Below are 17579 nucleotides of genomic sequence, written 5' to 3'. Positions count from 1 at the left end.
GTGGGGGCTCACACCCTGAGCCAGTGCTTTGGGGTGTGTGTGGGGGGCTTATACCCTGAGCCAGTGCTTTGGGGTATGTTAGGGGGGCTTACACCCTGAGCCAGTGCTTTGGGGTGTGTGTGGGGGGGCTTATACCCTGAGCCATTCCAGGTGCTGGTAACTGTACTTGTATCACCACCCTTCACCCTTTATTTCCATTTTACAGATGAAAAGGCTGAGACCCAGAGAAAGGCGGCGCCCATGGTCACACAGCTTCTAATCATAAGAGCAGGATTTAACCCACTCCCCTCTGCCCCGGAAACCGAGGCACTCTGCTCTGCCCAGGCAGCCTGCTAAGGCTTTGCTAGCACTGCCCTGGGACACACCCTGCCCTGTCCACCTCAGCCACACACAAGGACAGGGCAGGAGGCTGCAGCTGGGATGTGAGCTGAGGAGCTGCGGGCCCCTGACTTAGAGCACCCTCAAAATGTGCATGCCCTTGTCCTCCCAAGGCCCTGAATGTTGCAGCACAAGGGCAAGCCAAGTCACTGTCCCTGCGGGCTGGGGTGACAGGGGCACCAGGGCGTCAGCCTGGGTGGGAGGGACCTGGGACTCCAGCTCCGGTTCCCACAAGCACGGCCGTGATGTTCCTGATGGGTGACTTTCACCCACCGTGTCATCCCCTCCAGGAGCCCAGTACTTCATCCACTCCCTAGAACAACAGCTCCTGAGCAAACTGGCCAAGCTTCGGGCACAGTTGGTGCCAGGCAAACGGCAGAACAAGACAGACAGCACCCTTACAGGACCCTCCCTGAGGGTCCATGCTGATGGGAGAGAAGGACAATCACAAGACAGTAAGGGAAGTATAACGCCAGGTGGTGATCAGTGCTACAAAGAAAAATGCAGCAGCATAAAAGGATGAGGAGGAGCCTGGAAGGCTCCAGAACACGGCAACTTTGGAAGATGTCCTAGGAGCAGAGCAAGACTCTACTGGTAAAGTCTAAAAGGTGTTTATAAAATTGCAGTCCATAACCCATTAGTAAGTGATAACATCAGTTTAGGGGCTCAGACTCAGCCTTTTAAAAGTTAAATACAGACTTCCAGCAAGATGGTGGCTGAGTGAGCTTGCCTTGCCGTCTCTCCTGGGAAGAGGCAGCTGGGCACCGCTGGAGGTTCTCCGGGACCAGGCTTTTTCAGGATTTTTTCAGGGCAGGAAGTGTCTGGACATCGATTTGGTGGGAAGGTAATGGAAAGGATTGGTCTATAAGATATAATTTGGGACTTTTCAGGAGGGGGAGGCAAGATGGCAGCTGAGTGAACTTCCCGGTTACTAGCTCCTGGGGGGAATCGGCTGGGAGGCGTCGGAGACTCTTTGGGACCGGCTGTTTCAGGATTTTTCCTGGTCCGGAGGTATCTGGACATCGATTTGGAGGGAAGGTAACAGAGAGGATCCATCTGTGAAATATACACGGAGATCCCAGCTACGAGTGGAGGACTCCCTCCTTGGGTAGGCGAAGCCGAGGCAGCTAGCACTGCGGCGGGTGGCGGGCGGGAGAGCCGAGCCGCGCTGTGCCACGGCGGGTGGCGGGCGAAGGAGCCGAGCCCAGCCGAGCCTAGCCACGCTGCGGCAGGCGGCGGGCGGGAGAGCCAAGCCGCGCTGTGGCAGGCGGCGGGTGGTGGGCGGGGAAGCCGACTCCGGCCGAGCCCAGCTGAGCCGCGGCGGGCGGGGGGGCCGAGCCCAGCTGAGCTTGGCCGAGCCCAGGCGCCGCGCCGGGCGGCGAGTGGGAGAGCCGAGCCACGCTGCGCCGCGCCGGGCGGCGGGCGGGAAAGCCGAGCCCAGCTGAGCCCAGCCGAGCCGCGGCGGGAGGGGAAGCCGAGCCCAGCCGAGCCGTGGCGGGCGGCAGGCGGGGGACCCGAGCCCAGCTGAGCCCAGCCGAGCCCAGCCGAGCCGCGGCGGGCGGCGGGCGGGGGACCGGGGCCCGGCTGAGCCCAGCCGAGCCTGGCGGCAGGGTTTCTGTTCTTTGGGTTTTTTTTTTTGTTTGTTTGTTTTGTTTTCTTTATTTTTTTATTTTTTGTTATTGTTGTTGTTCTTGTTGTTTTTTTTTTTTTTCAATCCTCTCTTTCTTGTCCCCAATATTCTTCTTATACTATTTTACCTTAACAATACAATAGGTCCTACAGGAAATACCTCACATTTGCTGGGTTTCCTCACCCTCCACTGCCTCATTTCTCTGTGAATAGATTTAGCCTATCTACACTATCCCCTTTCCCCTACAACTTGATATCCTCCACCATCTGCTATCTCTCCTATATTTCATCTCCCTTTCTTTGATCCACAAAGTGTATAACTCTTAATTTCTAATACCTTTGCTTAGTTTTCCATCTGGTATTCGTCCCTGAAACTATTACCTTTCTTTTCTCTTTCCCTCTCTCACGAAAAAAATAGCCTCTTAGTACGTACCACATTCCTCCCATATTCAGTCGTCTACCTCATTATAGGTACTTTCCTACTACTATAACTCTACACAATTTACATGATCTAACCTCCATCCTCCCAGAACTCATATTGTTGCTTTGTAAACATATATCACCAATACTACTTCACACTTTTTCCTTCCTTACACAATTGACTTTCCCCAGCACTAATACTTTCCTTTAAAGTGAGCTTAACTAGCAATAAGAAATTGGAATAAGAAGAACAAAGTGACAAAGAGAAGATATAACACTTACGCAAAAACAACAGCTAATTAATCTCCAAGACTAGACAAAGAAGCTAAGGAACTGATTAAACCAGTCAAGAAAAAATGTTGAAAAGACAGCAACAAAAATCTACAAACCAAACCAGTAATCAGGAAAACATGGCTGAATACAATCAACAAACTGAAAATCAGGAAGGGGGGCAGGACTTCGTACAAGCAATGAAAGATCTCAGAACATTTATCACCGACAAATTTGATGAAGTAATGAAAGAGGTTAACAGCGTGAAGACAACACTTGGAGGGGAAATTGCAGACATGCGCAAAAAAATAACAGATATGATGGAAATGAACACCACAATTCAAGAAATCAAAAATACACTTGCAGCAAATATCAGCAGACTAGAAGAGGCAGAGCAGAGAATTAGTGATGTGGAAGACAGTGCATTGGAAATCAAACAGATAGTAGAAGTGGTCAATAAAAAGGTAGAAAAAATCCAGATAGGACTTAGGGACCTGAATGATAACGCAAAACGCTCAAACATACGTATTATAGGCATTCCAGAAGGAGAAGAGAAGGGAAAGGGGTCAGAAGGAGTGTTGCAGGAAATAATGAATGAAAACTTCCCAAATCTACTGAAAGAGACAGATGTACATATCCAAGAAGCACAGCGCACTCCACTGGTCATAAACCCCAACAGGCCCACCCCAAGACATATACTTGTCAAATTATCCAATGCTCAAGATGAAGAAAAAATTCTAAAAGCAGCAAGAGAAAAGAAAACCATCACATACAAGGGAAACTCCATAAGATTAAGTGCTGATTTCTCATCTGAAACGATGGAGGCAAGAAGGCAGTGGTATGATATAGTCAAGGTACTAAAGGAAAAAAATCTCCAACCAAGAATACTCTATCCAGCTAAACTAGCATTCAAAAATGATGGAGAGTTCAAAATATTCACAGATAAACAGAAACGGAAAGAGTATATCAACAAGAAACCTCCCCTTCAAGAAATTCTTAAGGGAGTTCTGCAGGAAGAAAGGAAAAAACAGGACAGTCAGAGATGGAGGAGAGTGTAAAAGCAACAGGAAAGACAAAAATAGAAGGGGAAAATAAAATAATACAAACAAAATATAACAAACACAAATCCAACCAAACTATGGCTACCATAAATAACTCTCTAAACGTAATAACACTGAATGTCAATGGATTAAACTCACCTATCAAAAGATTCAGACTGGGACACTGGATAAGGAAATACGACCCATCTATATGCTGCCTACAAGAGACACATCTTAGACCCAGAGACTCATGGAGGTTGAAAGTGAATGGCTGGAAAACAATCATACAAGCAAACAACAACCAAAAAAAGGCAGGAGTAGCTATATTAATATCAGACAAAATAGACTTTAAATGCGAAACAATTGTGAGAGACAAAGAAGGATACCATATTTTAGTGAAAGGGACAATCTGTCAAGAAGATCGAACAATCATAAATATTTATGCTCCTAACAAGGGCGCCTCTAAATATGTGAGGCAAACGCTGGAAAAACTAAGTGAAAGAATAGATGCATCTACAATTATAGTGGGGGATTTTAATACACCACTATCAACATTGGACAGAACATCTCAAAAGAGAATCACTAAAGAAACAAAACATTTGAACAGTATATTAGAAGAGCTGGATCTAATAGACATATATAGATCATTACACCCAGACACAGCAGGATATACATTTTTCTCAAGCGCACATGGAACATTCTCCAAGATTGACCATATGCTAGGCCACAAAGAAAGGCTTAATGAATTCAGAAAGATCAAAATCATACAAAACAATATCTCTGACCACAGTGGAGTCAAGCTGGAAATTTGCAAGGGACAGAGACCCAGACTTCACACGACAATTTGGAAATTAAACAGCACACTCTTAGAAAAACAGTGGGTCAAAGAGGAAATCTCAAAAGAAATCAATGACTACCTTGAAACAAATGAAAATGATAACACAACATACCAAAATTTATGGGATGCAGCAAAAGCAGTACTGAGAGGGAAATTTATAGCCATAAATTCATATATCAAAAAAGAAGAAAGAGCAGAAATTGAAGAATTAACTGCACATTTGAAGGAATTAGAAAAACAACAACAAAGTAACCCAACAGGAAGAAGAAGGAAGGAAATAACAAAGATAAGAGCAGAACTAAATGAAATAGAAAATAAGAAAGCACTTGAAAAAATAAACAAGACCAAGAGCTGGTTTTTTGAGAAGATCACCAAAATTGACAAACCTTTAGCGAGACTAACAAAGAAAAAAAGAGAAAAGATGCAAATACACAAAATAAGAAATGAGAAAGGTGATATCACCACTGACCCCACAGAAATAAAGACTATCATAAGAGGATACTTTGAAAAACTATATTCCAACAAAAATGACAATTTAGAGGAAATGGACAAATTCCTAGAAATACATAAGCAGCCCATACTGACGAAAGAAGAAATTGATGATCTTAACAAACCAATCACAAGCAAAGAGATAGAATCAGTCATTAAAAATCTCCCAACTAAGAAGAGCCCAGGGCCAGACGGCTTCACAGGTGAATTCTACAAAACATTCCGGAAAGAACTAACACCAATCCTGTTGAAACTATTCCAAAAAATCGAAACAGAAGGAACACTGCCTAATTCCTTCTATGATGCCAACATTACCCTAGTACCAAAGCCAAACAAAGACACCACAAGAAAGGAAAATTACAGACCAATTTCTCTAATGAACCTAGACGCAAAAATTCTTAACAAAATACTTGCTAATCGTATTCAACAACACATTAAACGAATTATACACCATGACCAAGTGGGATTTATCCCAGGTATGCAAGGATGGTTCAACATAAGAAAATCAATCAATGTAATACACCATATAAACAGATTGAGAGAAAAAAACCACATGATTATATCTATAGATGCAGAAAAGGCATTTGACAAAATACAACACCCCTTCCTGATAAAAACACTCCAAAAGATCGGAATACAAGGAGACTTTTTGAACATGATAAAGAGTATATATGAAAAACCTAAAGCCAACATTGTTTACAATGGCGAAATCCTGAAATCCTTCCCTCTAAAATCAGGAACAAGACAAGGATGCCCATTGTCTCCGCTCCTATTTAACATTGTCTTGGAAGTACTGGCTCGAGCACTGAGACAAGAACCAGATATAAAAGGCATTCAAATTGGAAGGGAAGAAGTCAAAATTTCATTATTTGCAGATGACATGATCCTATATATAGAAAACCCTGAGAGATCTTCAACAAAGCTCCTAGAACTCATAAATGAGTTTAGCAAAGTCGCAGGTTATAAGATCAATGCGCAAAAATCAGTAGCATTTCTATACACCAATAATGAGCAAGATCAGGAGGAAATCAAGAAACAAATACCATTCACAATAGTAAATAAAAAAATCAAATACTTAGGAATAAATTTAACTAAAGAGGTAAAAAACTTATACATCGAGAACTATACAAGATTGTTCAAGGAAATCAAAGAAGACCTAAATAAATGGAAGAATATTCCCTGTTCATGGATAGGAAGACTGAATATTATTAAGATGTCTATCCTACCAAAACTGATCTACACATTCAATGCAATCCCAATAAAAATCAACACAGCCTTCTTTAAGGAACTAGAAAAACTAACTATGAAATTCATTTGGAATAAAAAGAGGCCCCGAATAGCCAAAGACATATTGAAAAAGAAAAACGAAATAGGAGGAATCACACTTCCTGACTTCAAAACATACTACAAAGCTACAGTAGTGAAAACAGCATGGTACTGGCATAAGGAGAGACACACAGACCAATGGAATCGAATTGAAAGTTCAGATATAGAACCTCATGTATATAGCCATATAATATTCGATAAAGCCACCAAACCCTCTCAACTGGGAGAGAATGGCCTATTCAACAAATGGTGCCTGGAGAACTGGATAGCCATATGTAGAAGAATGAAAGAGGATTACCATCTCACTCTTTATACAAAGATCAACTCAAGATGGATCAAAGACCTAAATATAAGAGCCAAGATCATAAAGACCTTAGAAAGCAGTGTAGGGAAACATCTACAGGACCTTGTAATAGGAAATGGCTTCATGAATATCACACCAAAAGCACGAGCAGCAAAAGAACAAATAGATAAATGGGACTACCTCAAAATTAAAGCCTTCTGCACCTCAAAGGAGTTTGTCAAGAAAGTAAAAAGGGAACCCACACAATGGGAGAAAATATTTGGCAACCATATATCTGATAAGAGACTTATAACTTGCATATATAAAGAACTCATATATCTCGAAAACAAAAAGATAAACAACCCATTTAAAAAATGGGAAAAAGATTTAAACAGACACTTCTCCAAAGAAGAAATACAAATGGCTAAAAAGCACATGAAAAAATGCTCCAAATCCCTAGCTATCAGGGAAATGCAAATCAAAACTACAATGAGATACCATCTTACTCCCATAAGATTGGCAGCCATGAAAAAAACAGTAGAATACAAATGCTGGAGAGGATGTGAAGAAAGGGGAACACTCATCCATTGCTGGTGGGAATGCAGAAGGATCCAACCATTCTGGAGGACAGTTTGGCAGTTTCTCAAAAAATTATCCATAGATTTGCCATATGACCCAGCAATACCACTGCTGGGTATATACCCATCAGATCTGAAAACAAGGACACAAACCGATATATGTACACCAATGTTCATAGCAGCATTGTTCACCATCGCCAAAAGTTGGAATCAATCCAAAAGTCCATCAACAGATGAGTGGATCAATAAACTGTGGTATATACACACAATGGAATACTACTCAGCTGTAAGAACCAATACACTACAATCGCACGTGATAACATGGATGAACCTTGAGAATCTTATGTTAAGTGAAGCAACCCAGGCATTGAAGGACAAAAGTATATGACCTCAATGATATGAAATAGGTTAACTGCCTGAGAGAGCTAGAGTCTGGAAAAGTGGCTTACTGGAAATCGGGGGGTGGAGGAAGGATGTGAGTTAATGTCTGTAGGGGTGGAATCTGTGATGAGCTGGGGGTAAGTATGAGCACAAAGAAGGGACAAAATGGGGGCAAGGGGTTACCTTCGGGTGGGGTTTTCTGGGTTTGAGGGGGGCTGGGGATGGGAAGAGGGGTAATATGGTCCAAGAAATAGGTGGGAGGGAGGGGCAACATACAAACATGGGAGAGTGCCAGAAGTTCGCTGAGAACTAAATGTTGAGTAAAACGTATCAAAGTATAAGTAGGAGGGTCACCTGGTTAGGACGCTCAGGGGGTATGGTCTGATGCGGGACGGACTCCGGAGGGAATAGCTGAAGGCTCCTTTTGCCAAGGTGGGTTCTACCATTGGGTGGGGTGGACCCATATCCTGGGGAAGACTAATGCCGTCGAATAGAGAGAACTGTATCTCTCGTGAGAAAGGACGGCTCCCAGGGCATTAGATTGGCAGGCGTTGTGGGCCCTAAGGGGAGGGGAAAATGGATGTGCAATGGATAGAACAAAGGTAAATAAGGGGGCAAAAGAGGAGTTATGTGAGAGTACACGAGGATGAATATAAAACAGCTAATATTACACCAAAAACATATAGGGGACGACAGACTAATAATGAAAACCATAAGACAAAACATAGGATAACTAAAAAATGTAGAAAACTGTACAACCTAAAGTATGGACCACATAGTAAGCACAAATGTTACCTTGTTTGAAAACTATAGTTTCGGAATCTGTACATCAGTTTCAGGAAATATGATATGAATAAGTTAAAAGATTATTGCTGTGGAAGGGAAAAGGTTTTATGGTGGATCTGGTGAAATACTGTATATGGTATATATGAATTTTGGTGATCTAAGACTCTTCTGAAGCTGACATTATGTTGGGATTCACTTTACGGGAAGTTTTGGATCACAGAGTGGTTCAACCATGGCAGTGGAGGAATACTGATATGGGATGTTATTGACAGGATATATATGGTTGACAGGGAGTTATACAGGGCATATGCCCAGGGTATATGGTAATGTCTATATATACTCATAGTGGAAACAATTAAAAACAACAGCTGGGGGGGTACTGGGCTCCTGGCCGGGGGGTCACTGTTGTGGGCCCTGGGAGAGCAGCGGCAATCCTCCAGGTGCAACGGCAAGAACCAACAAGGAAGGAGGGCCCAACAGTGGGCTCTTGATACTAATGGCTACACTTTTGAGCCTATGCACCTGCAATAAGAACAAGGCCTAGAGTAGCATTGTGCCTGGGGGTTTCCTCCTGACAGCCTTCATGTTACTCAAATGTGGCCACTCTCACAGCCAAACTCAGCGTGTAGATGTGATGCATTCCCCCCAGCGTGGGACACGACACCCGGGGATGAGCCTCCCTGGCACCGAGGGATCATTACCACATACCGGCTGAAGAAGCAACTAGAAAATGACCTTGAATTAAAGATTCAATGCGGAACAGCAGAATATACCTGTCTACATATAATAACATGACTTCGGGAAGTGGTTTGACCTAATGTAAGGGGGAAATGGAAAGAAGAAATGAGATTATAAGGCTGTGAGTCTCCAAAAAAGAGTCTGGAGGTTGTCAGAAGGAATACCCCTATGTACAACTGAACAGAGTCTAAGAGACAGATAAGGTAGATACAACCCCAGGTATTGGTTCTTTTGAGGGATAAAGAGACCCACGGGTTCTATGGTCATGGCAGAAGGGGTTCACTGCCATGACAGATGGCCCTTCTTTGGAGCTGGTGTTTCTGCGTGATGGAAATGGACTCAGAGGGGATCTCTTTTCACAAGACTTGCATGCTACTTTATTGAAATTGTAGTTGGTGCTGAGTTTAAGATATATGTAGGGGATTTGAATCTCTGGACTGATAATATGACACCCAGGCCCAGAGCCTCAACAGACTTCAGCTCCTACACTTTGACTTATTGGACTTACTCCACTCAGCTAACATGGAGTTGAAGAAGGTCAACCACCACAACATGGAGCCTAGAGTGTCTACAACTAGAAGCGGGAAGAGTGCATCCAGTACCCATGTGGAATCTAAGCCCTCACTTGACATAGGTGTGCAATGGACACAACCAATCCAATGTCCACAGAGAAAATGTGGAATGGGTGTGGGAACGGTAGCCATGGGGGCTGCTGGGTGTGGGGAACGGGAGGAAGAGATGAGATGTGGAGGCGTTTTCGGGACGTGGAGTTGTCCTGGATAGTGCTTCACGGACAATTACGGGACACTGTAGATCCCCCCAGGGCCCACTGGATGGAACGTGAGAGAGTCTGGGCTATGATGTGGACCATTGACTATGGGGTGCAGTGATGCTCAGAGATGAACTTACCAGGTGCAATGGATGTATCACGATGATGGGATAGAGTGTTGCTGTGGGGGGAGTGGGGGGCGGGGGCGGTGGGGTTGAATGGGACCTCATATATTTTTTTAATGTAATTAAAAAAATAATAATAAATAAATATTTTTAAAAAAATAAAATAAAAAGTTAAATACAATCAAATAAGAAACAGAATATTGATATTTGTTATATTTACATATATGTTGAATTGTAGTGGCCATTATTTTTTTTTAATCATAGATCAAAAATATCTGAAAGCCAGTGCACTAAAAGAACCATTTTAACACTCGCCCTTGCCCTTGCTCTTTTACCCAATTACTGGGAAGAAGCTTGCAAGCTATGGCAGAGCTCCACCCCATGCACTCTGTGAAGACCAAGAAGGCATTGGCACGGTGCCAGCTGCTGCTTCTTCTCAGCCTCGAAGCCAGGCCCAGGCGACCCCAGCAGTCCAGGAAATGACTCAAAGCTTCAGCCAAACAGGGCTCCTTTGTCCACCAAGGCTGGAGCACAGCGCACCACTGAGTGCTCACTGGTGACAGCCACGTATGTTTGGCCATGCAGTCCCCATTCCCTTCCTTCTGCAAGTGAGCTCCCCTTTTCCCTGGGGAACAGTCCTTCCTCATTCTCCCTCCATGCACTCTGGGACTGTGAGCTCAACCTCGGCTCCTAGAGTGGACTCATGTCTCAAACCCAACTACCTCCCTGCATAGCAATTAATCTAGGGTGAGCAGATGACCCTACCAAGACCTAGGGGACAGAATGTGGGGATTTCCATAGGGTTACAGGGGTGGGGGAGGAACACTCTTTTGTGCTGGGCTGGAACCTGGAGGATGAAATCCAGGAGCTGCTGAAGGTGAACCTGGCTGAGGATACCTCCACCCAGAGCCCAAGTCCTGCAGACACCCTTTACTCCTGCATCCAGCCATTCCCAGACCCTGGGCCCTTCAGGTTGGCAAGCCAATAAACCACACATGTAATTCCAGCCCATCTCTGTTTGATTTTCCATCTCTTGTAAACAAGCAAGCACTAATGTGTACTGGCCAAGGGCTGTGGGTGAAGAGTGAACTGTTCCTCTGAAGCTCACACCTGAAAGATGAAGTAAGTCCTGGGTGTAAACCCAGACAACGTGAAGGGAAGGGGCGTGGTGTGTGAGCTGGGGGAGACAGAGACTGCCAAAAGGGCCCAGAAGGTGGAGGAAGGGTTTCTTTCCACTTAGGGGAGGGCAGGAAAGTTGTGGGTTGGGGCTTGCCTTGAAGGACTGGTAAGAGGGGAATGGACTCGTTTCCATCCTGGTACAGAGTTGCTGCTCCGTCATCCCTGGCATGGTTTCTCTTTATCGTAGACGCCTACTCTAACGGGCCTTCACTTTTCCTTACAGGTTTGAGCTCTGCAGTTTCAGTGGGTACAAGATCTATCCTGGACATCGGAGGCACTATGCCAGAACCGACGGGAAGGTTTTCCAGTTTCTTAATGCAAAATGTGAATCGGCGTTCCTTTCTAAGAGGAACCCTCGGCAGATAAACTGGACTGTCCTCTTACAGAAGAAAGCATAAAAAGGGTCAGAAGGAATTTTAAAAAAGAGACCTCATCATGCAGTCAAATTCCAGAGGGCTATCACTGATGCATCCCTTGCTGATATTATGGCCAAGAGGAATCAGAGACCCGAAGTTAGAAAGGCTCAGCGAGAACAAGCTATCAGGCTCCCACAAAGGCAGCACCCAAACAAAAGATTGTGAAGCCTGTGAAGGTTTCTGCTCCCCGAATTGGAGGAAAATGCTAAGTTGGCAAATCAGATTTTTAAATAGAGATTTGGCTGTAAAAATAAAAAGAAGAAGAAGAAGAAGAAGAGGGGAATAGACAGGTAGACATGATTGAGAAGGCATCAAGCTGAGGATGTACTGGTTTAGCAGATCTCAAGGATGCAAGGGACCTTTTGAAGACATCTAAAGGAAGTATAAACCTTTGTTTTTCTCTTTCCTTTGAGCTGTGGATTCCTGCCTTCATATGGCTCTCACACCCTCTCTAGGGCCTCTCTCCTCCAAGTTAAAGACTCCCAGTGACACCCAGCTATTGTCCCATGGCACAGCTGAGTATCCTCCAAGGTAAAACCCAGTACACCAGCTAGGACCTTCTTCCCCCTTGCTTTTCCCTCTCTGCTCCTAGTGATGCAACCAGAGATGGACTCCACTTTTGGGTGGCATTTCACACTGCTGGGTCAAGCTGCTCAATTCCTGTTGAGGTCTATTGCCAAGTCTTATCTTGAACATGGGCAGGGGGCTTCAAGTGCCTAAGAGCAAAGCTGCTCTGCTCTCTGTCTCAGCTCATCAGCTTGGTCTCTCCTCACACCCCATTTTCAGCAGTACCTTACCATCATCCCTCACAGCTTTCGGGCATCTGCACATTAAATATCCAGGAGCCTCAGTTAACTTTCTGAGGACCATAATACAAGACCATGATAGTCGAATTAAGTCAACTGAAACTTAGATGTGGTTCTGCCGAGGCAGCAAGGCCTCAGCCCACAAGGTTAACGTCATCATTTGCGAGACTTGCAGCCCAGAAGATTCAGCACCAGTCATGGAGCCGGACAGAGCTGGGCTCATATTTAGACTTCCCCAATTCCTCGCCACATGAGCTCAGATCATTCCTGTAGAAAAGGTGAGTGATAACATCAACTTCGTGATGTTGCAGTGGGGGGCAAATGAATTAATACATGAAAAAGGCTTAGGTCAATGGCTGTTACACAGTGATCTCTCAGTAAAGGTTGACTCTTACTATTGATGGTGATGATGTGGTGATGGTGGTGATAGGAATCAATAAATGGTGATTATTATTTTTATGAGGGACCTATTAGACTAGAACTGTTACAATGTATAACCTTGACTTGCTCATCTTTATATCTCCCAAAGCTTGGCAAAAGGCACTCAATGAATGTGTGTTGGATAGGTGAATTGTGGGTGGGTGGGTGGATGGATGGTGGTGGATGGAAACATGAGTGACGGGATGGATGGATTGATGGTAAGTGGGTGGATGGGTGGGTGGGTGGATGGATACAGTTTAACCAGTCTCAGTGGTAGATGCCAACATTTCTCAAAGGCAGAGCTTCCACATGACTAACAGTTTCCCCCATTCCAAAACTGCTTCTCCAGTGACCTCACCCCCAAATCCATGCTTTGTGCCCCTACTTCCTGAGGAAAACTGCCCGGCTCGCCTTGCAGGGCGAGGGCCCCAGCTGCAGCAGGGTCTCATGGTGGCAGTACAGCATCTCCTCTAGGATGTCTTTCCGAAGCTGCAGGTAAACTGGTGTCTTGTCAGGCTGTGTCTGGGAAAGAAATGCAGGAATAAAGCCTGCTGGAGTGCTGTGGGAAAGGGAGAGTGTGAGGCCAGAGGGCTGGCTTTCCGCTCCTCTTCAGGGCTTGACTCGATCGACAGAGATCAAGGACAAGAACTTGTTGCTCACGGTTCACCAAGGGCTTTCATCTCCATTACCTCTCATTCTTAAAGCGAGAGTGGGGTTAGTATTCCACCTCAGGGATGAGGAAACTGAAGCCCTGGGGGCTAAAGGGGCAGCGTCTGTCCCTGGACCCATTTGGGCCTGGACAGGCCCTTTAGGAACAAACGCGCAAGTTGGCAGCACTCACTGGAGCAGCCCCAGGGGCTGACGGAGACCTTTATCCTCAGAAAGAGCGCGAAGTTCACCCCCGGTGTTTTCTTCTGCGGTTGCTCCCTCCAGCCCTCAGGGGCTATTTTGCACAATCTGGTTTCATTGTCCAGGAAAAAGAACTCGTTGTCTGTGAAAATGGAAATAGTGTTTGGAGGGTGAAGCAGGCGGGAAGCCCCTGAGCCCAGGGCCCAGGGTGGGGGCAGCACAGGAAGCGAGTCCTCTGGGCACCTGGCACCACCCTGACTTTTGTGGGGTGGGCTCCAGAGGAGGGGGTCCCAAAAGAGAAGCTCAGCACTGGGCTCCACTTCCTATCTGCCTCCCAGCTACCATCTTCAGAGAGAAAAGGAGAGATGTATTTTTTAAGTTCCTGCCATGCAGGCTTTCTGTGTCAGCTGGAATGGCCAGGTCTCCCAGCCAGGCCTGTAAATGGTGTCACACCTGCTCAGCCCTGAATTTCCATCTTGGCAACTTGCTGGTGGACGCCCCAGAAGGCACCTGCCAGTTTCCCCTCGAGCCTCACAGATCGGTGCCAGCTCTCTGCTCTCTGAATCCTCCAGCCAGCCTCAGCCCCTTCCCCACCTGCCCTGGGGCACTGCAGGTCTCCCGGGCCCTGCTTGGTGGCCCACCCACCGCTCTCCTTAGAAGTGGCTGCCTTCTCCACAGGCCACCTGGGAGTGGCATGATCCCGAGTTTTGGAAGGCAGAGCTTTAAAACACGTAACCAGCCTCTTCTCCTAAAGGCACATGTCTCGTGGGGGTGAAGAGTGTCTAGAATGCCACCAGCAGGCATCACTTGGTGCCCCAGTCTCACCCCCCCCTCACCCTTCCGTAAGGGCCAAGGCTCCCCAAGACAGGGAGCTCCCAGAAGAGTGTGGCTGGCAAACCCCACACACACTGGTTTATATAAACCCACAGGCATGGGCCCTGTTGAGTGGGGTTCCCGGAGGCCCCCTAGCTAAGCAGCTCTGGACGATGCCCCCGGGAGGGGCTCGGGGAGGCCCCCTGGCAAGGAGAGGCAGGTAGGGGCAAGCCTCAAGGCAGTATCCATGGAGCAAGGACACTGTTCTCATGAGGTTGCGTGATACGGCGCAATAAGAACACGTTGCTTCAAGATGCTAGGATTCTCACCCTACAAAGATGGAGCGAACGTCAGTTGAGCTCATGGAACACATTATGGTTGTAATGTTTATCTGGGGGTGGGGGGTCTCTTGGAGATGCTGGTGAAGACCATAGGGACATAACAGCATGGTCCACCCCCCTCCTTAGCCACCCTGTGGCACACTGACCATGAGCCCGTGAGCTTCCCATTACGACCTCGGCTGGGGAGGGGGACGAGGCATGGCGATGGGACGTGTGCAAGGTGGGCTGGGGGAGCCAGGGTCAAAGCCGCAGGCCTGCCTGCCCCGACCCGGTCTCTTCCCCATCACCCCACATTGAGATTAAAGGGGCATTTGGGTGATGGACATCAAGCCCCTCAAGTGAAGGGCAGGGATGGGAAGCAGGTGGAGACCCCCTTGCCCTGCAGATCCTTAAGACAGAGTCAACTCAGCTGGGGATGGGCTGGGGATTGGAACCAGAGCCCGTCAGTCCAGCAGGTCTCAACAGACACGTTTTTAACATTGCTCGTCTAACTCAAACCACGGAGGCTGAGCAGCCAGAGCCAGCCAGCCCCCAGACCCACAACGTCCCACACGGGTGTTTCCTTAGAACCACCTGCCCAAGGCGCACTGGATGCCTTCCCATGCCAGCTCGTTTCCAAGTGCGCCGAGAGGGGCGTCCCAGCCTAAGGCGGTCAGAAGGCCCGGAGCTCAGCATCCGGCACCCGCATGAACTGGCCCAGGTGCAGGCTGCTCAGCTGATGCCCACTTTTCACATAGGCCCAAGGTCAGGAAGGACGTGATGACATGGAAGACGGCGCCCACCGCGGACCCGACATCACACGTCACCTCCAAACGCCACCCATTCAGGAGCGCCATGTGGAGGGTCTCGAGCACCAGGCAGGAGTTCCCTTTGTCGGTCTGAAAAGGACAGTAATAGTATCAGGTGTAACACCAGCCAAGATGCTGCGCCTTGACCGTGTGCGAGCAACGGTGCTAAAGCACGTCGTGGGCATCGCATGTTTAACAGGCAAGCAACCTAAGGGATGTGTGCACTGCCCCCCGGGATCTAAGCCCCTCTCAACCGGAAACAGGAGGGGCATCACCATCCCCAGGTCCTCAACGAGGAACGAACCACCATGGGGGGAACGCAACTATGGGCTGGAATAGACTTACTATTACTCAAGCAATAGAACTTGTGTCATTGATATGAAGGCAGTGGCCACCAGAGGTTGAGGGGAGGAGAGGGGGAGAATAGGTATAAAATGGGGGATTTGGGGGACATTGGAATTGTTCTGAATGACATTGCCATGACAGAACCAGGCCTTTATACATTTTGTCAAAACCTACGACATGGCCCAGTACCATAATGTAAACTATAGTCCCTGGTTAGTAGCGATGCTTCAATACGGGTTCATCAGCTGTCACAATGTACCACACTAACGAAGGATGTTGCTAATGGGGGAAACTGGGGGGAGGGGGGATATGGGAATCCCCTATATTTTCGACGTAAACTTTTATGTAATCTAAAACTTCTTTAAAAATAAATAATTCTTTTTATTGAAACAAAAGAGTACGTATATTGACTATCCTCATTCAGCAGAAGAGGAAGGAGACTCCGAGATGGTGAGGGGCCTGCTCGTGGCTGCACAGGGAAAGCCGTGTGCTCTGCGGCCAGCAAGGCTGGGAGGCGGGCCTCGCTGCCGAAGCCGGGTGTCCCCGGGGCCCGGCGTCCTGAGCGCTGCCCCTGGCCCTGTCCAGGGCCCACGCCACCCCCAGGTGGTTGGTCAGCCTGATGTGCAGAGCCCACGCCCCCCGCAGAGCCCGGGCTGATGAATTCTGGAGAGCAGAGAGAGCTTGGGTGGAGACCCACTGGAGGGAGAAGGCTGGAGCTAAGGGGGCGAGGATTACTTGGAATGCAGAAATCAGTGGGCAGAGCCCCACCCAAAGGCCTTGCCAGAGGCCCCCTCTGCCTCTTCAGATCACCTGGCCATCAGCACCTCCACTGTCCCCAGGCACGTCCCCCACCTCCCGGCCACTGTGGGGGTCGCTCAAGCCCCCCGTTTCTGCAGCCACATGGGCCCCTGCTGCCTCTGTCGTTGCACACACTGTGCCCGTCCCCTTCTCCCGTGAGTCATCAAGGTCAGGCTCAGGGCCCTCGTCTGAGGCCTGGGGGGCCAAGCCCCCTCTCCCTGGGCTCAGCTCCCAACCCTCCTGAAATACTCCGTGTGCAGTCTTCTAAAGACGGGGGCCCAGCAGCCCAGGGTCTGTCCCAGACCTCATGGGGAGTCCTCGTTCAAGGGCAGTCAGGGAGGGATGCTGGTGTGGAATGGCGACTGTGCCCGCCATCCCCCAGCCTCCCCTGACACTGGCAGCAGCTGCCACACTCCGGGGGCCAGTGCAGACCTCCAGAGCCCGCGGGACCTGCTCCAGATCCTTCCTGTGGTTCCCACTGCCGCTCGTGGGTCACGGGGGGCCTGTTTGAACTACAGGTGCTGGGGGACCACCCCAGAGCTGTTCAACTGGCCAGGCGAGGCCCATGGACCAGCATTTTCAGGCCTCCCGGGCTGGGAGCTGGTGGGCGGCCGACCAGGGCAGATGCCCAGGAGGACCCACTGGGAGGTCAGGGCTCTGCAGCTGTCACCTCGAGGTCCTTCTTGATCATGTCTCTGGATCTGTGCTTGGTTAGCAATGAGCGATGTGACAGTAGAGCAGGTGCAGGGCTCGGAGGCTTGGCTCCCACAGGCT

The 17579-nt window shown here is 47.8% G+C and overlaps 1 pseudogene; it reads right to left on the bottom strand.

The window, feature by feature from the left end:
• The window catches only part of LOC131278914 (FERM and PDZ domain-containing protein 2-like), a 104620-nt pseudogene that overhangs the window by 57488 nt on the left and 29553 nt on the right, over nucleotides 1-17579 (bottom strand).

The sequence above is a fragment of the Dasypus novemcinctus genome, chromosome 6, assembly GCF_030445035.2.
Source record: "Dasypus novemcinctus isolate mDasNov1 chromosome 6, mDasNov1.1.hap2, whole genome shotgun sequence".
In the NCBI taxonomy this organism is placed as follows: Eukaryota; Metazoa; Chordata; class Mammalia; order Cingulata; family Dasypodidae; genus Dasypus; species Dasypus novemcinctus.
Note: the sequence above shows the minus strand (reverse complement) of the source record. Positions and strands in the feature narration are given on the sequence as shown.